We start from the raw sequence: 26,466 nt of genomic DNA, 5'->3' as shown, positions 1-26,466 counted from the left end.
TAAGTCAAGTACTCTGCTATGCCATTCTTGACAGAACGTGTAGAAAAACAGCTGCATGGTGAAAATTTGAAATGCAATGTGCTAAATTCTCAGAATTTAGCATAATCAGCATCTACAAAGAGGAAAGGACAAGTTAGTCCTTTTGACAGATCTTCTCTTCAGAACTAAAAACAAACTGCAAACTAAATGGGGAAGTGTATGAATAAGTTGATACTTTAGTTATGGAGGAAGTCTATGGGTTGAATGACCTAACTCCTACTATAAATAGAAACAGGACATTGAACAATGAACTGAATGTGAAATATTTTGCCCATTAAATTGAACATGAAAACAGCCTGACAGAATAGTCTACCCCAGGAAAAAAAAATGAAAACCTAGGATAAAAGGTCTAGAAAAAGAATGAATCCAAAAGAAAAGATAAAACAGTCAATCTTACAACTTCAAAAACAATTTTCACTTAAAACTATTGACATGGAGGGGTCAGCCAAGTCTCAGAAATGTCACACCATCTCTCCTGAATAAAAACTATCCACCTCCTCGGTTCTCTTTTTGGTAAGCAACATAAAATTTTTAACTGTTCTTGTAAAACACCTCCCTTCCCTATACTCCACTCTGTCTGAAAAAAAAACTGATGTTAGAAAGAGCATATTACAATTCCTCTTTTTGTTCAGTCCTTTAAAACATCAATTGTTTTAGGTAGTGTAGGATATAGGGAAGGGAGGTGTTTTAGAAGAAAAAGGGAAATTCTGTCAAATTCAAGATGGCAAATGCACTTGTTTAAGGGCATCCACAACAAATCCTCCTGGTCAAACCTAAGGAGTTACTTGTAGCAAAGCAAAGTTAAACAAATGCCAACCAGAAAGACTACCACGAAGGAAAAATAGATGTGTAAATCCAACTGTTATCATGGAACAAAAATTTTCATACTCATGTTCTCAAACAGCAATAACAGTAAAGAGTAGGTAAAGCTCACAAGCAGGACTGAAACTTTTTCAGTCTTTTTTTCTACTCAAAACCACCATCTAGATTGGATTATAATCTCTGGAGGGCACAACTGCAGTTTCTTCATTGACCATAACAATAGCCGAGATTATTCATGATGCAGATGTTGAACATCCATACAACAAAATGCACCTTTCTTGGCCTGCTCCCAGCATCTCCCACTGTACCCCAACAATCAAGAGACAGAAGAACCTCTTAGTTCAGGTCGATAAATGCTCAAGCCTTGTGAGTATTGTCTCAGCTAAGGCAGATATCAACTTTGAAATTCAACAAAACTCTAGTATGTCAAAGCAGCCTTCAGCCATAACTTGGTCACAGTGCAGAGGGCAGCACCAGTCTTACGTTCTCTCCTTTATGGAAAGGCATGGACAGTGTACAGGTGACAATTCAATTCTTGGAGATGATCACCAAAAATGCCTCCGCAAAATCCTACAAATTCAATGGCAATGTAAGCTCTCCAAAATCAGTGTCCACCTTCAAGTTAATATCCCCAGCATCAAGGCAATTAACAAGCTACACAATCCACATGCTGACACAAGTTTCTCAAAATAAGCTCTCTTCTCCAAACTCCTTCATGGCAACCTCACAGGAGGACAAAGGAAACACTTCGAGAACACTCCTCAAAGCCTCGCAGACAAATTTGCAACACACCCATCGATTTCTGGGAAAGTCATTAGACTACCCCAAGTGGGAAAGTAGTATCTACAAAAGTGCCAGTCATTGTATTTCCTTTCTCTGCTGTCAATGTTGCTCAAAGAGGAGAAAACCTGAGCATTCCACCTACCTTCATTTTAAAGACCAATTTCCTTTATTTTCCATTGTGGGGTGAAATGGGAAAGGGACTTTTTTTAAAAGCCAAACTGTGGAAGAAGCTGCTGCAATTAGAATTAATTTCAGTGACTTAACATTTCTATTGCTTTGTTCAAGCAGTGGGAAGAAGCTGTTTGTAAACAGGCCTGCACCATGAGAGAGACAACAACACGCCAGAGTGTGCGCATACGAGCAAGTGCGGAGTTGTGACGAACTGTGGTTGACAGTCATCATCCTGACAACAATTATACATATAGTTATACATCACAGAGACAGACCCTTCAGTCCAATTCCTCCATGCGGACCAGGTATCCCGAATTAATCTCCTGACATTTGGCTGATATCCCTCTCAACCCTCTCTATTCATATATCCACCCAGATGCCTTTTCAGTGCTGTAATTCTAACAACCTCCATCACTTTCTCTGGCGGCTTGTTCAATACATGCACCACCCTCTCTGAGGAAGTTCCCCCTTAGATCCCATTAAATCTTTCCCCTGACCTTAAACCTATGCCTTCTCATTTTTGGCTGTTCTGCCCTATACAGACAACATCCACCGCTTTGCCTTCAACCATCTTTGTCACTTCAAAAAACTCAAATCAAGTGAAACACGATTTTCTGCGTACAAACCATGTTAACTCTCCCTAATTAGTCCCTGCCTTTCTAATTAGAAAGGCTCCCGAGTAGCCAAACAACTTTTGGATGTTAACAATATTGGCAGAAGTCTTCAGACTACTGTAAGGAGCAAATGGCATATTTGTCTCCAGTAAAATACCTAAAGCCAGTGTATTTTCCCCTCACTCACCCCTGTATGCTGCGGGCCTTTAAGTAATAGCTCAGAGACTTGGCAATTAATATACCAACTGTCTGTGCCTCTTGTGAAGGAGTGAAAAAACATGGAGGGGTGAGAATGAAGAATAGCAAGCCTGGAAAGCAGCAGGGTCAACTCAGCTTACCCTGTAGGCAGGGGCGACTCAACTGCTTGCCCATTTTAAAAAAATTCTTCCAACCAGAACAGCAATGCTGATTCGTCTGTTTCACACAAGCGAGTGTTTTATCAAGTCGAATTTATGTTAATAGTTCACTTTGTTTGTCTCGTTAGAATATTTGCAATAATTAGCAAGTCTTGTTAAACTCAAACCTAGTCTGTGGCTTTTCTAAAAAAAATTTTAGACTGGCTCTATTCTTCATAATTTTCTAAAAACCTGGCTTTAGATCAATAGGACAGCTCTTGTTTAAAAGATGTGGAACTATCCAGCATTCCACTAAATAAGAGACAGCCTCCAAAGCATTATATTTTGCAGCAAGATGTTATAAACAAGGCCCAGGCAGACCACTGCAGCAACAAAAAAAACATGAAATTATGTCTGCTTGCTTTAACAAAAAGAAAAATTCCACAAGCTCATGAGCAAATATTTTTGAAAACCAAATTTGTCTAAGAACTGTAGCTCAGAAAATTATGACAAATGCTCCAAATTAATTGGCCTAAATATGGTAGAGTTGCAAGTGATGAGACACACAATGAAATTCAAATATATTTGCATGGGTGTCCTGGATTTGTACAAAAGATTCAGATGGGACAACAGCAGATGGTGTTAGTGGCATGAGCACAGGAGGTACGAATGTTACAGTGATACAGACCCAAGCTGCAGAAACATGGTATAGAGCTGGATGAACACAGCAGGCCAAGCAGCAGAGGAACAGGAAAGCTGACGTTTCAGGTTGAGAACCTTCTTCAGAAATGGGGGAGGGGAGGGGTAAGGGGATTCTTAAATAAATAGGGAAAGAAGGGAAGGCGGATAGAAGATAGATAGGAGGAGAAGATAGGTGGAGAGGAGACAGACAGACAGGTCAAAGAGGCGGAGTTAAAGCCAGTGAAGGTGAATGTAGGTGGGGAGTTAGGGAGGGGATAGGTCGGTCCAGGGAGAATAGACAGGTCAAGGAGGCGGGATGAAGTTGGTGGGTAGGAGATGGGTGTAGGGCTTGAGGTGGGAGGAATGGCTAGGGAGGCAGAGACTAGCTGGGCTGGTTTTGGGATGCGTTCGGGGGAGGGGAAATTTTGAAGCTTGTTAAGTCCACATTGATACCTTTAGGCTGCAGGGTTCCCAAACGAAATAGGAATTATTAAGCTTGCTACTTCACTTTCAACAGAGAAAGGGGGTGGCCTGGGTACCCGCATGGGCCCAAGCTATGCCTGCCTCTTTGTAGGGCACGTGGAACAATCCCTCTTCCAAAGCTACACTGACCCTATCCCCCATTTCTTCCTCCATTACATTGATGACTGAATTGGCGCCGCCTCATGCTCCCACGAGGAGCTCGAACAGTTCATCCACTTCACTAAAACCTTCCATCCCAACCTGAAGCTCACCTGGACCATCTCTTAATACCTCTATCTCCTTCCTAGACCTCTGTGTCTCCATCTCTGCATCTGCCTGGAAACATATCCAATTCAAACCTACCGACTCCCACAACTACTTAGAATACAGCTCCTCTCACCCACTTTCCTGCAAAAATGACAGCCCCTCCTTCCAATTCCTTTGCCTCTGCCGCATCTGCTCCCAGGATGAGGCATTCCACTCCTGGATATCCCAGATGTCCTCTTTTTTCCCCAAGGACCACACCTTCCCCTCCACAATGGTCGAAAATGCCTTCAATCATGTCTCCTGCATTTCCCACAACTCATCCCTCACACCCCCTCCCCGCAATAACTACAAAACAGAATCCCCTCTCATCCTCACATACCACCCCTCCAGCCTCTGGATCCAACGCATTATCCTCCAACATTTCCGCCATCTGCAATCTGACCCCACCACGAAGGACATTTTTCCCTCCCCACCCTTGTCTGCTTTCCAGAGGGATCACTCTCTCTGACTGCTTGTCTGCTCCACAATCCCCTCCAGCCCCACCACCTCCGGCACTTTTCCTTGCAACCAAAGCAAGTGCTACACCTGTCCTGACACCTCCCCTCTCACCCCAATTCCAGGCCCTAAGAAAACCTTCCACATCAAACAGATGTTCACCTGCACATCTGGTATACTGTCTTCGCTATTCCCACTGCGGCCTCCCCTACATCAGGGAAACCAAACGGAGGCTTGGGGACCACTTTGCAGAACACCTACGCTCAGTTCGCAACAAACAACTACAGCTCCTAGTCACTAACCATTTCAATTCCCCCTCCGACTCCTTGGAGGACATGTCCATCTTGGGCATCCTGCATTGCCATAACGATGCCACCCGAAAGCTGCAGGAACAGTATCTCATTTCGCTTGGGAACGCTGCATTGCAAGGGAATCAATGTGGACTTCACAAGCTTCCAAATCTCCCCCCACCCACCGCATCCCAAAACCAGCCTAGCTTGTCCCTGCCTCCCTAACCGTTCCTCCCACCTCAAGCCCCACCTCCATCTCCTCCCGACCAACCTGATCCCGCCCCCTCGACTTGCTAGTCCTCCCTGGACCGACCTCTCCACTCCTTCACTCCCCCTACATTCACCTTCACAGGCTCTATCCCCGCCTCTTTGACCTGCCTGCCTCCTCTCCACCTATCTTCTCCTCTATCCATCTTCTATCCGTCTCCCCCTCTCTCCCCATATTTATTTCAGAAAGCCCTTCCCCTCTCCCATTTCTGAAGAAGGGTCTCGACCTGAAACATCAGCTTGCCTGCTGTGTTCATCCAGCTCTATACTCTAATCTCAGATTCTCCAGCATCGGCAGTTCCTACTATCTCCGCAGAAATATGGAGTAGGTTATGTAACATCATGTGAACAGCATTAGCAATTTAGCCTTCAAAAAAAGAAGTGACCAATTTAATCAGTGATAATGGGAACTGCAGATGCTGGAGAATCAAAGACAACAAAGTGTGGAGCTGGATGAACACAGCAGGCCAAGCAGCATCAGAGGAGCACAAAAGCTGACGTTTCGGGCCTAGACCTGCTCTGAAGAAGGGTCTAGGCACGAAACATCAGCTTCTGTGCTCCTGAGATGCTGCTTGGCCTGCTGTGTTCATCCAGCTCCACACTTGGTTATCTTGTTCAATTTAATCATAGAGCTTTCTCCCCATATCCTTGTAAACTATTTATCTCCAACTATGTGTCCACAAAAAGAAAACACATGCAATTGCGTCTCACACTGACAAAACTTTGTATTTTAATGGCAGGAAAATTTAGACAAATTAACTTTCAAGGAAATTTGGATTCTCACGAGTAGCAGATGCATACCTCTATCCAAGAGATGTAGAAGGAAGTATCTTAAAATGAAGAAAAAATAGCCTAACAGTGATGACAATTTTTCATAAAAGGAAATCACAATCATGGATCACAACATGCAGGTGGATTTCACAAGAGTCAATGTTTGAAGTACCAAGGAAGATAGGCATACAGCTAAGTTTTCTGGAGGAAAGAAGAAAAAAGTAAAACAACACATTGTTCACCAACAATAGCGTCATTCCCATCCAACACAAGTACTTAATGTGTGATGTTCTCTTCAGCAAATCCAGTTAACACCACAAGACAGTACTGACACTGTGGAACTGGACTGCAATGATGGAAGTAATACCACCACCTTGTGGCAATTCAAGAAACAACCTAGGACGTGGAACTTCAGAGCAATACACTTTGTAGGGAGGGTAGTGCAGAAGTAATAGATCCAAGCAGAAGTCGCAGTGACAGAAATAGTGACCAGTTACATCAACTGCACCAAAGGCCAGGAAGATGCTAAAAATGGTGTTCAGTAATCGAGCTGAAGTAGCATGCAGTTCCACTGAAACAGCTTTTCTTAAGACTGGATATTACTCAAAGGTTCTAAGCCCACCGCAAAATAAAAACGTCTTCTGGTCATAAATGCTGAAATTACGTTGAATAGACACAGAAATACTCGTTCAAATTTGCATGACTTAAGAAAAAATAGTCTGCGCAATGAACTGGTCACAAAGCTGCCTTTATACTTCAGTTGGTAAAGGACTAGTGCTGTCAGCTACCAATGCACATCTCAACCAACCCGGAAAACCAGAAAGTCAACTTGCCAGATTCACTGAGCACACCAAATGGAGACAAAACTAAATGATATTTAGCTAAAAGTGAGCAAAGAAGAAAATTAACATGGCATTAAAGTGCATACCAGTGGATTTCAAGTAGCTTAGCTTTAAAACATGGTTTCAAGTTGCTAAAAGATAAACAACTCCCATTTTAAGATTTGCAAAGATTAACCTGTTTATCAGCGATGGATCACTTATGTGGAGCGTGCACATCTGAGTACTAAGAGTGTGCTGCATTTTTAAAGACACTTCACAGATGAGAATTACACCAGAGGCCTCTTTGGCATTATTCAGAAGACCAGTGGAATCACCTTCATAATGCTTATAATTAATCACCATTAAAATCAAAAAGATCACCCAGTTATTGCCACATTGCTATTTATGCCTGGCTATCGTGCTCTAATCAATCAGGGTAAAAAGGAGAGGGGAAACGACAACTACAAAATAAGGCATAGAAAAAGAAAAGTAAATTTTAATCCACAGCAAAAGCAGAGCAAACCATATAACATCAGGCTCTTTCAAGTTTTAGTTTTTACTTTAACAGTTGTTCATGAAGATCTGCAATTCAGATGCGAAAGAACCAATTTGAAGATAGCATCAAGACAGAATTGTGAGGAGATTAAAGTTTTTGGGATATGTCACTTTAAGTGATCTAATGAAGCAAACAATTCACATTTTAAGATTTGCAAAGATTAAACTGTTTATCAGCTATGGATCACTTACATGGAGTGTGTAAATCCGAGTACTAAGGCCCTCCCCAATGTAGGCTGATGGAGAAAGTGAAGTTGCATGGTGTCCAGGGTGTACTAGCTAGATGGAGAGAACACTGGCTGGGCAACAGGAGACAGAGAGTTGTAGTGGAAGGGAGTTTCTCAAAATGGAGACCTGTGACCAGTGGTATTCCACAGGGATCTGTGTTGGGTCCACTGTTGTTTGTGATATACATAAATGATCTGGAGGAAGGTACTGATGGACCGATTAGCAAGTTGGCAGATGACACGAAGATTGGTGGAGTAGCAGATAGTGAAGGGGACTGTTGGAGAACGCAGCAGAATATAGATATATTGGAGAGTTGGGGGGAGAAATGGCAGATGGAGGTCAATCCAGACAAACGCGAGGTGATGCATTTTAGAAGATCCAATTCAAGAGCAAACTATAAGGTAAATGGAAAAGCCCTGGGGAAAATTGATGCATAGAGATCTGGGTGTTCAGGCCCATTGTACCCTGAAGGTGGATACAGTGGTCAAGGAGGCATACGACATGCTTTCGTTCATCAGACGGAGCATTGAGTACTAGAGTTGGCAGGTCATGTATAGGACTTTGGTTCGATCACATTTCAAATATTGCGTACAGTTCTGGTCGCCACATTACCAAAAGGATGTGGATGCTTTGGTGAGGGTGCAGAGGAGGCTCACCAGGATGTTGTCTGATATGGAGGGTGTGGACTACGAAGACAGGTTGAGTAGATTAGGATTATTTACATTCAAAAGACGGAGGTTGAGGGGGAACCTGATTGAGGTCTGCAAAATGAGGTATAGACAGGGTGGATAGCAAGAAGTTTCCCCCCCCCACCCAGCCACCAGAGTGGGGGCCTCAATTACATGGGGTCACGATTTCAAAGATGAGCGAGGGGAAAAGGTTAAGGGAGATATGCGTGGCAAGTTTTTTTTATGCAGAGTGTGGTGTGTGCCTGGAATGAGTGGCCAGCAGAGATGGTAGAGGCGGGCACGATAGTGTCATTTAAGATGTATCTAGACAGATACACGAATGGGCAGGGAGCATAGGGATACAGATCCTTGGAAGATAGGTGACAAGTTTAGATAGGCAATCTTGATTGGCGCAGGCTTGGTGGGCCAAAGGATCTGTTCCTGTGCTGTAATTTTCTTTGTTCTTATGGGTGTTAGAAGTGCTGGACTTGAAGTGTGACACTACGTTTGAGTAGTGGCAAGACCCCACACAATTTCTTAAAGTAAAAGTGCAATGAGTTTGTACTAATACTGGTTATACAATCCCAATTAACACAATTAATTCAATTTCACATATGAGGGGTTCATGCAGGTGATATAAAAAAGTACGTTATTCTAATTATGAAGGTTTATACAAAGGATAAATTTGCTTCAGTTTGAGCTCCCTAATGATTCAACACTAGTTCAAGATCTTTTAGCTGTGTTCAACTTAACTTTCACAAAATCACGTGCAATACATGCTGAAAAATCTGTCTTCAAGAGACAACATTCAAGAAAGGTTGAACACGAGATGAATACTTATTAAATCGAAGGCAGAAAGAAACAAGACTGGCTAGAGAATACTAGCAATACACTCCCAAGCTTTCCAATCACACAATTTGGCTGCATAAAAGGGACAAGAGAAGTCAAAAATTACACATTTATTGATTATTTATACATTGCATATGTGCAGGAAAATATTGTTCAACTGTATTTTTTTTAAAATTTAGTCATATCAATTGTGTCTTTTTTTAAAAAATCCAAATCGACTGAAACAAGATTTCAGTTAAACTTACAGTTCCCTGGGTTTTTTTTCAATTATTTGTACACCAGAGTTTACCTAAAGTTCTTAATAGAACCAACAAGGAATTGAAGGGTTACTTTTCAATGTGTATCAAAGCCAATGCGATATTCAGAGAACCATCAAACATGAAAAGCTTCAATATAAATTAATCACAATGAGACAACAGTGAGGGAACTAACAAGAAATATCCTTAGGAAAAAGATAGATTTTGAATTGGAGTCAATTGATTCCAGATGCATCAACATTACAGCAAAGGTCTGAAGCTCAAAAAAAAATTGACAGAGACAAATAACCAGGCACAACTCAGCTTTCCTATGTTTCTCCCCTCTTTTTTTTTGGGGGGGGGGTGGAAGGAAGAGAATGAAGAGAATCTAATACTGGCATGCAGTTTAAAATTAACAGGTCACCCACTTACAGTGATGAGAAGAATTTGCTTTCCCAAAAAGGAAAGTTAATCTTTGGAATTAAGAGGGAGGACTTCAAGGCCATAGTCAGATCAGCTATGTTTGATGGTGGAGCAGCTTCAAAAATCAACAGTTCGGCTTATTCCGATTTCTACCGCTGATGACATCAAGAAGCAATATTATTTAATGATAGGACAAAACCAACCAGATCACTTTCAGCCAAATGATCTTTGGTCATCTCATCCTGCATTCAGACCACATTTCCACTTTTCCATTAATTTTACCAAATTAATGAGTTGTTACTGTCCAGTTAACAGACGGTTGCACAGTTGATTCATCCCGCAGCTTTTATTCAAGTCAGATGGCATGTGACCGGTGACGTTGGCCAAGATAACAACCTTAATAGTCCTTCTTGACCGGCCTGTAGTTTTTAACATAGATAATGGGAACTGCAGATGCTGGAGAATCCAAGATAATAAAGTGTGAAGCTGGATGAACACAGCAGGCCCAGCAGCATCTCAGGAGCACAAAAGCTGACGTTTCGGGCCTAGACCCTTCATCAGAGATGGGGATGGGGAGAGGGAACTGGAATAAATAGGGAGAGAGGGGGAGGCGGACCGAAGATGGAGAGAAAAGAAGATAGGTGGAGAGAAGAGTATAGGTGGGGAGGCAGGGAGGGGATAGGTCAGTCCAGGGAAGACGGACAGGTCAAGGAGGTGGGATGAGGTTAGTAGGTAGATGGGGGTGTGGCTTGGGGTGGGAGGAAGGGATCGGTGAGAGGAAGAACAGGTTAGTGAGGCAGAGACAGGCTGGGCTGGTTTTGGGATGCAGTGGGGAGCTGGGCACGGAGAGAGTGGTCTCTCCAGAAAGCAGACAAGGGTGGGGATGGAAAAATGTACTAACACTGCGCCACCCTTGTCTGCGGGTTTGATGGTGAGGTTGGGGTTGGAGCGGAGGGCTGCCCGTTCTGGAGGGGAGAGGTTGGAGTGGGTGAGAGGGGTGGAGAGGTTGAGGCGGTTCATGTCCCGACGGCAGTTGGAGATGAAGAGGTCGAGGGAGGGTAGGAAGCCTGGGGGTGGTGTCCAGGAGGAGGACTTGTGTTGGAAACGGGTGAAGGGGTCAGTGGAGGGAGGGTTAGGTTCCTGGTTGAAGAAGCAAGCGTGGAGGCGAAAAAAACTGCTCTATGTCCAAACGTGACTGGTATTCGTTGATGTGTGGTTGTAGGGGGACAAAGGTGAGCCCCTTGCTTAGGACTGACCATTCGTCCTCAGTGGGAGGTCTGGGGGGGATGGTGAAGATTCGGCAGGGTTCAGTGTGGCTGTCTCCTCTGGGGTTGCTGACTGTGGAGGTTGTGGGCGGAGCGATGAGGTCGTCGGCCGTGGAGGAACCTCACCCTCACCCTCCAATGACCCCTTCACCCGCTTCCAACACATGTCCTCCTCCTGGACACCACCCCCAGGCCTCCTACCCTACCTCGACCTCTTCATCTCCAACTGCCGTCGGGACATGAACCGCCTCAACCTCTCCACCCCTCTCACCCACTCCAACCTCTCCCCTGCAGAACGGGCAGCCCTCCGCTCCAACCCCAACCTCACCAAAGCTGCAGACAAGGGTGGCGCAGTGGTGGTACATTTTTCCATCCCCACCCTTGTCTGCTTTCTGGAGAGACCACTCTCTCCGTGCCCAGATCATTCCCTCCCCCCACTGCATCCCAAAACCAGCCCAGCCTGTCTCTGCCTCAGTAACCTGTTCTTCCCCTCACCCATCCCTTCCTCCCACCTCAAGCCGCACCTCCATTTCCTACCTAGTAACCTCATCCCACCACCTTGACCTGTCCGTCTTCCCTGGACTGACCTATCCCCTCCCTACCTCCCCACCTATCTTCTTTTCTCTCCATCTTCGGTCCGCCTCCCCCTCTCTCCCTATTTATTCCAGAACCCTCACCCCATCCCCCTCTCTGATGAAGGGTGTAGACCTGAAACGTCAGCTTTTGTGCTCCTGAGATGCTGCTTGGCCTGCTGTGTTCAGCCAGCTTCACACTTTGTTATCTTGCAGTTTTTAAACACGTTTGATCATACCACCATTCCCCCTGTCTCTTCAGCGTTATCCCACTTCCCTTTTCCTTTATTCTAATCCAAATCATAAACAACAGCCTTGCTTTCCAATCACAGAGTTACCTCTCAGGTCCACTAAGGATCATTCTTTTGCTCATTTCTCATTAACATGCTGCCCCCTGGCAGCCTCATACAAAGCCCAGATCCTCAAGTCCTCATTGATACCCAAATCCACCTCACTAACTCTTTCAAATCTTCAATATCTCTGTTTTCACTTTCTTATCCTGGCTTTGAGATGTTAACTTCCTCCAACTCTAACTTTCAATTAACTCACGTCTCAATCAATTCCAATTTTAATCATTCGACTATCTTCAACATCTGTTGAGAAATTTTTTAAAAAGGGTTAATATTTATTGTTGATAACTGTGTCAAAATTGATCAAGGCCAGCATAAACCATGCTCTGCCCAAACACTACGAGACTTTTAATTTTCAGCAATTATTGATCGGAATCCGGGTTCCAGCATCTGCAGTGTTTTGCTTTTACACCAATGTTTTCTCCTGGATTCAAATCTACACGGCTCAAAAAGTGTATGTAAAATTATTTACTCCAACCCAGGAGCCTCAACATTCTTTGATTAACATATACCCATTTTGTCAGTAATAACACACGGCTGAACCCAAACAATTGGTTAATCTTGTTCAAGCTCGGACTTCAAGACAAAGTGCACAACAGGGAAAAAACAGCAAAGGTTGTAAATATAACTTCACTTACCAAGGATGTGCTGCTCTCTTGGGTGACTGTTCTAATGAGAAGTTTTACTAACAAATGCAGTTGCCTAAAAAAAAGTAAGTAAACTTATTAATTTGAAGATTACAACACAAGTTGCTGCATGTTTCCAAGTGTAAAAAATGACTGAAAAATAATCAGATCCATTTAATATTGGACAATGGAAGTACAAAACAGTTAATTTTGAAAGAAGAACATAATCTACAGCTAAAAGCAAGTTGAAATGCAGTATGGTGAGCCCAAAGATATATGCTAAACAAGGAAAATAAAGATCTATTTCTAATCAGTTCCAGCATCTGGTCCACAGGGTATTTGACTGCCTTACATTAACTGTAGTTGCCAGAATATTCTAGCAGTTCAGTCAGCTACTTTTGAATTTGACCAGAAGCCCTAAGTATAGAGCCAACAACTTTTTTCAGGGTTCCTACGTCCACAGAGTACATTTTCCAAACTGGTAACGATAGGCTACATACCAAATTCAGTTTAACATACATATCCTTGAGAATGAACACTTGCAAAAGAAAACCATATCTTAAGAGCCCCCTGCAGAAATATTACTATGACTGCACACAGCACAATTTTTTTCGCCTTGTTCATCATGTTCCACTCTGATCATTTGTGGGCTCAACTAAATCAAGAAAAAGAAAATGAGGGAAGTTGATTAAACACAGCCATCTACAGACACTTTTGTGGCAAAATTCAGTGCAAAGCTACAAACGTCAAGTTCTTTCATTTACTGCAGAACTTGCATTGCTGGTTAAATGGACATGCATATCATTACAGTACTTTGCGACATTAGCTTGGCTCTTGTAATTTCCTTGTTGGGTTTTTCTTTAGATGAAAACAATGGCTTCGACTGCGGTGCCATCTGAAGTGGCAATCTTTTGGCCAAAGACTCCCAAAGGCCAGTATATCAGGACAACTGTGATCCATCAGATCCAAGCACCATCCTTTACTCAAAAGGTCGAACAGGGTTAAAAAAAAAAGCCACCAGACCAGATTTATAGGTTTACCTGAAGGCACATGCTTCCAACGCCTCACTCCTGAAGGGTGATAACCTGGTATCATATGATTTTTTACTATGTCCACCCTAATCCAACATGGGCACCTCCACATGAAAAAAAAAGTGTAACTAGCGCAACACTTCTGTTGCGAATGATTGGATAGAACAGCGACAAATAACTTCATCCTCTCACTCAGTCCCCTCCAGGGAAGGCAACAGTGACTGGGGAGGTGATGGCCTCACGATTTTGTCACTGAGCTACTGATGGAAAGATGCAGGGTAATGCCGTGGGGAACCCAGGTTCAAATCTGCCATAGCAGATGGGGGAATCCGAAGTCAATAAAATCCGAAATTAACAGCTGAATGATGATTGGCTGAGAGTCAGGAAAGCCCATATGGCTCACTAATGTCCTTTAGGGAAGCTAACTGCTGACTTTACCAGGTCTGGACTACATGACTTTAGGACCCCATCCACATGGTTGACTCTTAACTGTCATCTTAGCAAATGCTGGCCTAGCCACAGGCAGTCATCCCATGAATAATTAAAAAAAGCTGAGCATGATCACAGTGCTTCCCTCAATATGATCAAATGTGGAAAAGCCTTTGTTGCTTTACGTACCGCTATTCCATACTGGACCAAAATTAAAACTGCCTTTAAAAGGAAAGACATTGAGTCAAGAAATTAATTTCTATGTATAACTTGAGTCAATAGACAAGCAGGTGATGACCACTTATCAATTGTTCCAGGTAGCACAAAACCACTAAAATTAAAGCGAACTGCAGATGCTCAAGATCTGAAACAAAGAACTTGCTGCTGGAGAAACTCGGCTAGTCTGGCTGCATCTGCAGAGACAAAGTTGTGTTCATGGTTCCAGTCCAGAATAACTAGTTCTGAAGGGTCAATCCAATGTGGAGCTAGAGGAACACAGCAGGTCAGGCAGCAATCCTGATGAAGGGTGTAAGCCCAATGGAGACTTTCCTACTCCTGATGCTGCGTTCCTCCAGCTCCACACTGTATTAGCTCTGATTCTAGAACCTGTACTTCTTGCTACCTCCTAGTCTATGAAGAGGGGTCACCAGTCTAAAAATTAGCTCTGCTTTCTCCCAACAGATGTTGCCAGACCTGCCAAGTTTCTCCAGCAGTCTGTTTCCGTACCAGTAGAATTCAACTGTTTTTGTGATCCAAAAAGCAGGATTGACAAATTGCCTCAGTGAGCAGAGGATGAAAGAGGCTTAAAAATATCAAAACAGTCAACTACAATGCTTTAGGATATGGATTCTATTCTCCTCGGTTTTTGAATTGAAAAGGATAAAAGTCTTGACTTTTTAAAAACAGTCAAGAATGCAAAAAGCAGCTGTCTCAAGCAGATCAGTGCACTCAAGTTTATGGTTTAGTTTACAAAGCTGGTAATAAACGTAGAAAAAATAGGCAATGTACTCTATTCAGGAGCTTGCAAACATGTAAAAGGATCTTTCTTTCTGGCAAGAAAGTTTTCCTTATTTTGCTTTCTTTTGGATAAACCTTCAAAGCAAGCATCGAACAGCACTTCGGTTGCAACCTATTCAAAACCACGTTAGTACTTTCACCTCAATTATTGAGAGATGAACTACAGGTTTCATATATAAAATAAACAGCAAGAAACACAAGCTCAGGCCGAATATTCCTTCATGGCAGTCACAGTCATCCCCTTCGAGTAATTAAAATTTTGCCATTAAAAACTGAGAACTATTTCATTTGATTACATCCACAGCATTTCTGTGGGTAACAGAAGAACATCCTTACCACATGTTAACGTGGAATGACAGCACCCTGCATTGAGAAAGTCCCAAGAAAATACCCAAACATTCCAACTGATACTGCACTATTAACATGATGGATTTGTTTTTAAGTTGGTGATTTAGAGGCTTGTATACACTGCCACTAACCCCGCTCCTGCCCCCCTACCTACACTCCAGTATTCATATTATTTCAGGAGCAAATAAGAGATTGAGCCACTAGAACTTACAAGTCCTAGGTGAGGCTTCCATTCTGTACCAAGTCAGATAACCTCAAGGGTGTAACAAGAATCTCTTCCTGCTTAAATGAAGGCAAAACAATAACAAAAGCTCCTGGCCCATGATTGCTACCTATTGACTTCTGACGGAAAGTGAAGACGCATGCAGGTCAGGTGGTGTGAGGGTCTAGCTTGAAATTGCTAATATATACTCAGTTTCTCTCAAGTCGCATGGTAACTTGAAGAAACTACTGCAGGGCAACAGTATCTTGGGAACAGACATCAGCACAAATCAGCACTTTTTAAACAGAGTGGCAAGTAGAAAACAACACTAAGAAACAATTTTCTTACATGCTCATTTCAAATATCCATAGCAGAAGTCTAACGAACACTATCACAAAATACAAAGTGATGGCTTTATGTTGTTCCTCTTCAGGGAGTTGCAATATGAGACAGATAATTTCATAAGCAGCATGGAGGAGAAAAAGTACAGGGAAATAACAAAATCATCCAGTGGCTGTACAATTGTATCCATTCCAAAAACAGATCTGGAAGAAATCATTCACTGTCACATATTGGTTTTGAAAGGCAGGATGACAAACCCTTTATTTAAAAATTCAGCACAATGGTATGTCCATTCCAAACAATCCTTTTTTCTTAGGTCATCTTTCTATGGGTCTCAGGAGCATCCTGAGCCAAATCTGCTGGTCAATTTTCATACAATCAACCTAAATCAAGGAAGGGTGCTAACACATTTGAGAATGGTTCTTTCCTTCATGTCAGGACAAAGGGTAAGCATACTTGGAGGCACTGGCTCGGTTTTTCTCTTGATGGATGCCACCAGGCTGCTGAGTTTCCTCAAGCATTTTGCTTCTGCTTCCAATCTCCAACAGCTGTAATTTTATTTTATTTTAACCATTTAATGAGTTCAACAAATTGATAATCAGCCTGTTTATCGTTCCAACAATTCATCATTAGTCCTCAAAAGAGGGAAAAAAAGTGATGATGTCAAACTAAGGCAGGAGGCCAAGTTTAGTAATCCAACAACTGTTGCAACTAAAGCATTATAAATTTAACACCTCCACTTCACCATTGGACTTCGAAAATTCAGCACTTTTGCTTCAGCTTAGTAGCTGACTTCTTGAAGCGCTCACCTGGGTACCAGACAGTAATGAAATTTTAAGACAGACAAAAGTGGTACTGTTTGCCAAACACACTTGTGCTTTTAAATGGAGGTTAATAATTTCATACTGACAAAAAGATTCATGTCTGAAGCTTACATGGATGCCGTTACATAGTGAGAACAAAGTCATGATTACACACTGAGAAGTATTTGAAAGCCAAGGTCATTCATATCTGAAAATTTTGTTTAACACGTGGAAATTCCCATTATGGCAACAACAACCCACATTATGACAACATGACCTCAGCCCACGAGTTCCATTAGCGATAAGAAAAATATTCTGCACTATTTTCTAAAGACAGAGATGATACAGGGCGTAAAAAGTTTCTTTTAAAAACATGAAGGTCATAAAATTAAATGTTCTGACATTTGAGTTTTCAAACATCCAGCACATATCATAGCTTCATGCCTTGAATTGGTTTGAGATGCCACATTTGACAAAGGAAAAGATTGATTGATTAACCAGATATTTGGTTTAACACAAGCGTTAAAAACAGAGTAAGATGTACCAGACCCAACAGACAGTACATCAGAATCAGGATAAATGATTTAAGACTGAGATAGAGAAATATTTTCAGAGGTAAAGCAGAGGAATTTGCCACTCCATAGAAGCCCAACCATTGAATTTGTTCAAGACTGATAAGTGAGGGCAGCATCAGAAATGGGCTTTGAGGCATATAATTAGTCATTATCCATAAGTGGCGAAGCAGGTTTGAATGGCGGCCTTCCTGTATACTAATCAGCAGCAGAAAGCAATGCTAACATTCCCATTTTGTACCATACACAACCAAAAACGGAATTGTAAACAAAAATCAAATGCTCTAAAGTAATTTATTTGTACTAGTTTTATTGCCATTACCAAGAAACCAGGTACTAAAGAATTTGACCCAAAGAGGAAAGCTGGAAAGAGAAAATTATACGAACCCATTTCTTAGTCAAGACAATATTACTAATACTTGTAAAATTCAAAACTAAAATGATCAACAGCTTTTGGGGAATTATTGCATGTTGTCAATGACCAAGGCACAAGGAAATACTTGCTCTTACAAATTTCAACTATCCATTCCAAAACCTTCCAAATGTGCTCCAGGGGACTATTATCAAGTACTGTTTCACATGCAGACATTACAGTGGTGAGAAAGCAGTTTTTTAAAAAAAAAGGGTGTCTTAAAGATGGAGAGACAAATGCCTTCAATTAAAATCTAGAACTTGGTGCCAGAGAAAATTTGATCTTCACTAAAACAGGCAACGGTGCCTTACTCTAAAAAGGTACCTCACTCAAAAAGGAGTGCACTGAAAATGTTTCAACAATTGTCTTCAAATAAAAACTGAAAAGAACTGAGGATGCTATAAAATCAAGAACAATTGGTGGCTTTTAAAAAGGGCGTCTGACAAATACATGAATAGGATGGGAATAGAGAGATATGGTCCCCAGAAGGATAGGGGGTTTTAGTTGATGGGCAGCCTGTCGGCGCAGGCTTGGACGACTGAAGGGCCTGTTCTTGTATGTAATTTTCTTTGCTTTTACAGAAACAGAATTAGCTGAAAAAAAAAATCAGAGTTAACCTTTCAGGTCTGGTGACTCTTGCTCAGAACTGATCTTAGCTAGGAAAATGTCAGTTATATGCAGAAGAAAGGGTTGGGAGATGGGGTAAGGAGTAAATAATAGGCAGGAATATAGAGTTCAAAGAGAGAAGAGGGCAGATGGACAAAAGTAGTTGACAACAAACTGGCTAGGACAGTGAACAGCTGTTAATGATTAACAATAGCCAGTGTGTGACAGCAGACTGTGAGATAGCAAGGCCTGGTGAGAGGGGTAGGGGGCTAGGACTTGTCAGAGTTCAGGCGTTAAAATTATTGAACTCGATATGGAGTCTGGAAGGTTGCAAGATGCCCAAGCGGAAAACAGGGCGGTGTTCTTCCAGCTTGGGAGTGAAAGAAGATGGACCAGGGTGTCCCAGGGGGAATGGTCCCTGCTGAAAGCGGACAAGGGAGAGGAGGAAAATGTGTGTCTGATGATGGCATCTCACCAGAGGCAGCAGAAATGATGGCCCATGTCTAATGATATTCTAGATGTGGATGCTGGTGGCACAGTATCTAAGGAAAACGGAAACCCTATCCCTGTTGCATTAGGGAACAGAGTGGGTGATGGCAGAAGTGCCGGAGATGGGTCAGACCTGGTTGAGGGCCCGTTCACAATGGTGCTGGGGAAATTTTCCCAAGCTACTAGTTCTGAGGAAGCGTCACTGGACCTGAAACATTAACTCTGATTGTACTTCAGAGATGCTACCAGCTTATGCTCAAATCTTGGGAGTGACACTGCGTACTGGTATCAGATTTTAGGCTGCAATGTAATTGCAACAATAAATACTTCGCCCAACCTTCCAAGGCTACCCAGGATTGAGAGGATGAACAATTAACATTTATTTTTGTGGTGCCAAAAGGTGAAGTAATCAAAATATTATGACCTACATAGCTGCAAACGACAGAGGCATTTCTTGCCAAGAACGTGACTTGACATTCAATGGCTGAATTGACAGTAAAACCTACCTTAAGAACCATGGAAAAAAGTGATTAAAATCAATGTCAAATAAATGAAATTCAATAAAAAAATCCATATCCAAAGGCTTTTTACTGCTGCTCTGGGCAAATCAATGGATTCACAGACATGAAAATAAAAAGGGGATTTATCCGTAGCCATTGCATCTGAAAATTAGTGCAAGTTACACCATTAGGACTTTGAATGATAGTAATTATAAATTACTTTTTTTTATATAAGCAGCTCAAGGCTAGAATGGATGAAGAGCTACATCATCTAGATGAACTTCAAGTATCATAGGCAATCTTTGCACCAGAAATTTCACATCTTGGAACAAAGAAAGGTACAGACTGTGTTAACAGCTGAGTTAAAATAAAATTAAATCATTAAAGTACAAAGAACTTAATGTATTCATGTTTCAGACCTGCCCAAGGAAGCTATATTGAAACAAGCTAAACATCAAGAGAGACAAAACATGGGTCACATTTAAAGACAAGATGCCCCATGATAACTTCATTAGGTTTTAATTAAGATGACTTTTCTACCAGGTAATGTCATCGTATTGTCTACAACGTCTCAAATGAACAAGTTAAAAAGTTAAAAAGTGTCCTTATTTATAAAACTGACTGCAAACATGTCAATCTGGCTTAAAATTAGAAAGATTGAAAACTGTAGGCACAGCAATAAAATATGTTCCTCAATCAATCAATAGCCTTACATATCTGAAGTGTAACAAAAATAAGTGAAATGAACATCCATACACTCAGCCTAGCAGGATAGTGTTCAGCCTTCAGATGAAGCACTGGTCTATGCTGGTCACCTTTAAATAGTTTGTCACAATAACTACTTGATTTTGTAGATCAAGAGAGAAGCATTATTTGATAGACTATTTATAGAGGTTCCATAAAAAGAGAGTTACAGCTATGCAGTACTTGAAGATTGTGAATTCAAGTTAGGCAGGAGGCTGCTTCTTCGTAAGTACTCAATTGTGACACAGCATGAAACTTGTGTTTCCATCTTCTCCATGTCTTAGGAGATTCAGATCTACATCACCAAGCCAAGACAGGAGATATTGAAAAACAGCCTCAGGCAGTCATTGAAATGGTGATCAAAAGCAAAACAACATTCATTTTTAAATTTCAGAACTAACCAAGAATGCATCATGTTCATTTGAAGCCATGAAAAACTGGAATGGGAGGAATCAGTGATGTGAATAAGGATATGGCCCATGCAAAAACAGTTAAGAATGATGAAATGTTCATGTCAATCAAATAAATCTTTGCCTATTTCAGAGTCCTAGCACTGCTTGAACTTTTCTTCGAAAAAAAACCATCCACATACAGAGGCATCAGCTGCAAAACATGAGCCTACTTTTTCATCAATTTATTGATGTCATAGAGATAGTAAGAGATTATATGCATCTTACTAGACCTTAAGTACCGTACTCCAGTTATCTGGTCGTCCAAGGGATAAGAGGAGGGAACAATCTGCAGGATCTATGTTTAAAATTATGTCAGGGTTTTCCTCTACAGATTAGTTTCTGACTAAAACTACCCCCATAAATGTGCACAGCATCAAGTTACTTCTTTTTTTCCAAAAAAATCCATACATTTATTTTGCAGGTTCAACTCTGATGACAGCAATCAATATCACTGTAGTTAGTATCTGTATGGAGAACAGTGAGCAGATCATAATTTGCGGTGATCAGACCAATGCCAATGGCTAGATTTTGAACATAAAATAGGAGCAGTTGGCCATTCAAACCATCAAGGCTGCTCAGCCATTAACTATGACCATGACTGATCATTTAACTCCATCTGCTCCCATCTTTTCCACAACCCAACATCCTTTAAACCATATAGACCCAAGTACTGTATCCAACTCTTCCTTGAAATCATACATTGTTCTGGCCTTGTTAACTCTGCAGCAGATTTTCACAGATTTGCCATACTCTGGGTGAAGAAGTTTCTCCTCCTCTCAACACTGAATGGTTTACCCATTATCTTTAAGCTATGACCGACACTTCTTACTAAAATCAGGAACTTGACTTCTACGTGGGTCTGGTCTGGTCTAGTTAAAATTTTACAGGTTTGCACAAGACCACCCCTGCCACCAGCCTCAACCATTCTTCCGAACTCCAGCAAACATAATCTAAATGGATTCAGCCTCTCCCAGCAATCAGTCTGATAAACCTTCATTGCACTGCCTTGACAGCAAGAGCATTCTTCCTCACCTAAGGAGATGCAAATGGCAGGAAATATTCCAAGTCTCACCAAGGCCTTGTGCTTAGTAGCACTTGGAAAACACATTTTAGAAATGGACTCTCGTATTTTCCCTACTACCAACATCAGGCTGATTGGATCAGGAGTTTGCTCTGCCTCCCATGTTTACATGGTGGAGTTAAATTAGCTGCCTTCTAATCCATAGCAACTGTTCCAGAGTCTTTAAAACAAAACTTGGAAGGTGACCACCAACGTATACACTATTTCTAGGCCTATTTCCTGAAGTAATGAGACATGTAGATTAATCAGGCCCTGGAGATTGTTCCGTCTTGGTCCAACTTCCCCAATGCCATTTCCCTATTAATACTGATGTCCTTCAGTTACTCCCCCTCACTAAACTTGGAGCTCCCCAACATTTTCGCTATGTCATTTGTCCTGCTTTTTGAGCACAGAACTTAGTTATGTATTTACTGGGTTAGATACTCTCATTCCCCATGAAGCCCATACCTCATTACGATAGATGCATTGACATAAAAAGGACTGGTGGTGACGCAGAGTTCACTCAGAGCACAACTCAAGAAGCCTTTGTAAATGGTTATTGACTTTGTCCAATCCATAGTCTCTGTTGAGTCCATGACATTCACTAAGTAAATTAACATTAACAAATTATTGCCATTTGTGGCATGCCTAATAATTTCATGTATAAAGTCAACAAACTCTTCTTCACCTGAAACACTGGCATTCAAGGTTGGTGCACAAGTGCAGATGTTGAGCGCACCTCCACCACTCGGACACAGAATTTTCTGCCAAGAGCTCCATCAATTGCGTCAACGCATTGATGACTGACAAGCCCACATCAAGTTCAGTGTGTTCTTCGGCACTCTTACCATGTTAATGAAATACATGACTAGCCTCACAAATACACTGTCAGCTAAACTGACGTTTTGTAAAACAGCAGGCAAAGTTGAGTGGCTTACGACCCATCACTGCTGTGGATCACCTAGGGATTATGGGTTGTTACTTGTGTTGAAATCACAAATCTTGAAGTTCCATATTCCAAGCCAAAAAATGTCTTTTGCCTTCTTTGCTCAATACTGCAAGCATGATTTTAGCAAGAGTAGACCTGCACCACCCTTTCAAAACCTCCTGACCTCCCAGGCTAATATGCAGCAGAAACAAGAAAAAAAAACTTTATATCTGACACCTAGTCAGTTGCAGGAGCAGTTGGAAGGGGTCACTTGAAATAAATGCCAACCACTCAGAGCTCCCCGATAGATTTTGTCTCAAATTACACCCTTAATTTTAAACCTTCAATTTGATTGTTCAAGTGCAAGAAGCTCACTGTCCTTGCCTTTGCCTTTCAATCTTCACACAATGGGCCAAGTGAGAAAGCAAATTGAGAAAAAGGGCTTTGATTTCTTGGTAAATGGCGAAGAACTAGAACATACATAGAGAACATAGAACATTACAGCACAGACCCTTTGGCCCTCAATGATGTGCCGACCTGTCATACCAATCTGAAGCCCATCTAACCTACACTATTCCATGTACATCCATATGCTTGTCCAATGACGACTTAAATGTACCTAAAGTTGGCGAATCTACTACCGTTGCAGGCAAAGTGTTCCATTCCCTTACGACTCCGAGTAAAGAAACTACCTTTGACATCTGTCCTGTATCTTTCACCCCTCAATTTAAAGCTATGCCCCCTCGTGCTTGCCATCACCACCCTAGGAAAAAGGCTGTCCCTATCCACCCAGTCTAACCCTCTGATTATCTTCTATGTCTCAATTAAGTCACCTCTCAAGTTTCTCTCTAACGAAAACAGCCTCAAGTCCCTCAGCCTTTCTTCGTAAGACCTTCCCTCCATACCAGGCAATATCCAAGTAAATCTCCTCTGCACCCTTTCCAAAGCTTCCACATCCTTCTTATAATGCGGTGACCAGAACTGCACGCAATACTTCAAGTGCGGCCAAGCCAGAGTTTTGTACTGCTTCAGCATAACCTCATGGTTCCGGAACTCGATCCCTCTATTAATAAAAGCTTAAAACACTGTATTCCTTCTTAACAGCCCTGTAAACCTGGGTGGCAACTTTCAAGTATCTGTGTACGTGGACACAGAGATCTCTCTGCTCATCTACACTACCAAGAATCTTACCATTAGCCCAGCACTTTGCATTCTGGTTAATCCTACCAAAGTGCATCACCTCACACTACTACTGCTGACTATATAAAGTCAACCTTAAAAGAAAAGCAAAGCAGTCTCAGGTAAAAGGAAACACCACCCCAGGATTAAGGTTACTTTAATCTGCATAAACTCCATTCTCCTGATCTGCGCCAGACCCCGTCCTCTTATTCAAGGAGACCCTGATAATATTCAAAAAGCGAAGGAGCCAATGTCTTAAAATGCAGCAATTACGTGCTGAAAGGATGAATGAAAATTCTGACTCAGTTTAAAAAGATAGGAATCAATTTCCCTTTCTCACCAGATTTAAAATACATCCATAGGATCTGCGACATGGTATGAACATCAGGATTTTTCTCATGCAGTATAACATGACACAGAATGAGAAGCTGGTGCTTAATCAAGCAGTTTATAGAAAGTATAGCCAACTAAGATTTGTTACTTGAGTTGATCACAGTTGAGCCTTTTCAAATTTGATTAAACCAACCACATGGCTCCATTCAAGATCTTGTTCATTATTGGGTGGTTCATTTTGTCCTGAAGAAAGGAGATTTCTTTTACAAAAAGGTGATAATGATGGTCTTATAATATGCAGCTCTCATTCCCAGTCTAGAACCATTCCCACAGAACAAAGAGCAGGAATATCAGTGCAATATTAATCCATTGGTAGGGCAACTTATCATCTCACAAATTGTATTACTTAACTGTAAGCTATTTTCAAATAGTTTGAACTAAGATGTCATGTAACTTTTTCTACCTAAACATAAAAACAAAGACATGGAAATATAAAAATAGGTACAGAGTAAGCCTTTCGGCTCCTTCAGTCTTTTCCATCATTCACCATGATAATGGCTGATCATGCAATTCAGTACCTGTTCCTGCTTTTTCTCTGTACCCTTCAACTCCTTTAGCCACAAGAATGAAATCCAATTCCTTTGCACAAACGTTCAATGCTTTGACCACAATTGTGTTTTGTAACATTCCACAGGCTCATCACGATCCAGGTCAAGAAATTTCTCCTTTTCGCAGTTCTAAAAGGACCTACTCATATGCTTGGATTGAGACACCTGGTTGTGGACTCCATTATCGCAAACATCTTTCCTGCAATCACCCAGTCTAGTTGTCAGACTTTTAATTTGTTTCTATTGGATTCCCCTCCATTTTCCTAAACTCCTGTGAATATCGTCCTAAGCAATGCAGTCGCCCTTCATAAAAATCAGTCCTGCCACACCAGGAATCAATCAACGAAACCTTCTTTGTATGCTCCAATAGCTAGGAAATCTTTCCTCAAATATGGAGGTCAAAACTGTGCCCACAGCTCCAGCTTCAGTATTTTGGAACAACACTCCCAAACAGCACCTACATCACGTCGGCTGCAGGAACTGCAAGGGCAATTAATGCTGCTACCTGTAACACCCATATTCCATGAACAAATTTTTAAAATGCAGGAAAACAGCACTGTTTATCAAATTGATGTTTTCAATAACATTTCCTGTTTATTTATTAGGCATGAGAAGGGGAAAAACGAAGTGTTGCAACCTTTATTGTCTGCTACATAAAGCCAAACAATCCAACTGCAGAAAGGAAAAGATATTTTCAAAAAAGCAAGCTTCCAAAAGAAAACTAAAACGCAAAACAGCTCATATGACCCAAAAGCCTAAATAAAAATAATCAGGACTATTTGCCCCTCCTCTCTCAACAGTATCAAAAATTACAACACTTGAGTGGTCCTCAGGTGAAAGCAGTCAAGTAGGGGAAGGCTTACCACAACAATATATTTGGCAGGAGCTGGTGATTGTAGACTGGTGGATTTACCAAATACTGTCCCACGCACCATCCCATTTGTCGTACGATAATTTTTCAAAGGCAAGTGGATTAGAAATCGGGGCCAGCATGTTTCTATGGAAATGAAAGGACTGGATGACATTTCAGGAAACTGAGATGACAGGAAAAATTTTGAACTTAGTCAGAAAAGGAAAAAAGGGAAACAATGTTTAATAAAACTTTTAAGAGCACCTAATGACTATAAAGGATCATAAGATGCACTTGACAAACAGGATTGGGGAGGCAATGACCAAGTGGTATTATCACTGGACAGTTAATCTATATGCTCAGCTAACTTTCTGGGGATCTGGGTTCGAATCGTGCCACTGCTGATGGTAGAATGTGAATTCAATAAATATTTGAAATTTAGAGTCTAATGATGACCGTGAAATCATTGTTCACTGCCAGAAAATCCCTTATGGATCATCATTAATATCCTTCAGGATCTCAGCAAAGACAAGTGAGCTAAACACCTTCTTGTGTACAGTTCTGGTCACCGCATTACAAGAAGGATGTGGAAGCTTTGGAAAGGGTGCAGAGGAGATTTACTCGGATGCTGCCTGGTATGGAGGGAAGGTCTTATGAGGAAAGGCTGAGGGACTTGAGTCTGTTTTCATTAGAGAGAAGGTGGTTGAGAGGTGACTTAATTGAAACATATAAAATAAGTAGAGGATTGGATAGGGAGAGCCTTTTTCCTAGAATGGTGACGGCGAGCACGAGGGGGCATAGCTTTAAATTGAGGGGTGAAAGATATAGGACAGATGTCAGAGGTAGTTTCTTTACTTGGAGAGTCGTAAGGGAATGGAACACTTGGCCTGCAACGGTAGTAGGCTCGCCAACTTGCGGTACATTTAAGTCATCATTGGACAAGCATATGGACGTACATGGAATAGTGTAGG

The 26,466-nt window shown here is 41.7% G+C and overlaps 1 protein-coding gene across 15 annotated transcripts in view; it reads right to left on the bottom strand.

Moving 5' to 3' along the window:
- arvcfb (ARVCF delta catenin family member b) overlaps positions 1–26,466 on the bottom strand; it is a 271,561-nt gene that overhangs the window by 216,131 nt on the left and 28,964 nt on the right. For 8 of the 15 annotated variants that reach the window (XM_059654918.1, XM_059654921.1, XM_059654920.1 and 5 more), the window contains one exon: positions 12,603–12,666. The exons of 6 other annotated variants lie outside the window; for them this stretch is intronic. The gene's annotated coding sequence lies outside the window, so the exon portion shown is untranslated. Of the gene's footprint in view, positions 1–12,602; positions 12,667–26,466 lie in introns of those variants that run through there. One more of the 15 variants, XM_048556415.2, reaches the window with a different exon arrangement.

This window comes from Stegostoma tigrinum, chromosome 26, assembly GCF_030684315.1.
Source record: "Stegostoma tigrinum isolate sSteTig4 chromosome 26, sSteTig4.hap1, whole genome shotgun sequence".
Lineage (NCBI taxonomy): Eukaryota > Metazoa > Chordata > Chondrichthyes > Orectolobiformes > Stegostomatidae > Stegostoma > Stegostoma tigrinum.
This window is presented reverse-complemented; position numbering and strand designations above follow the sequence as displayed.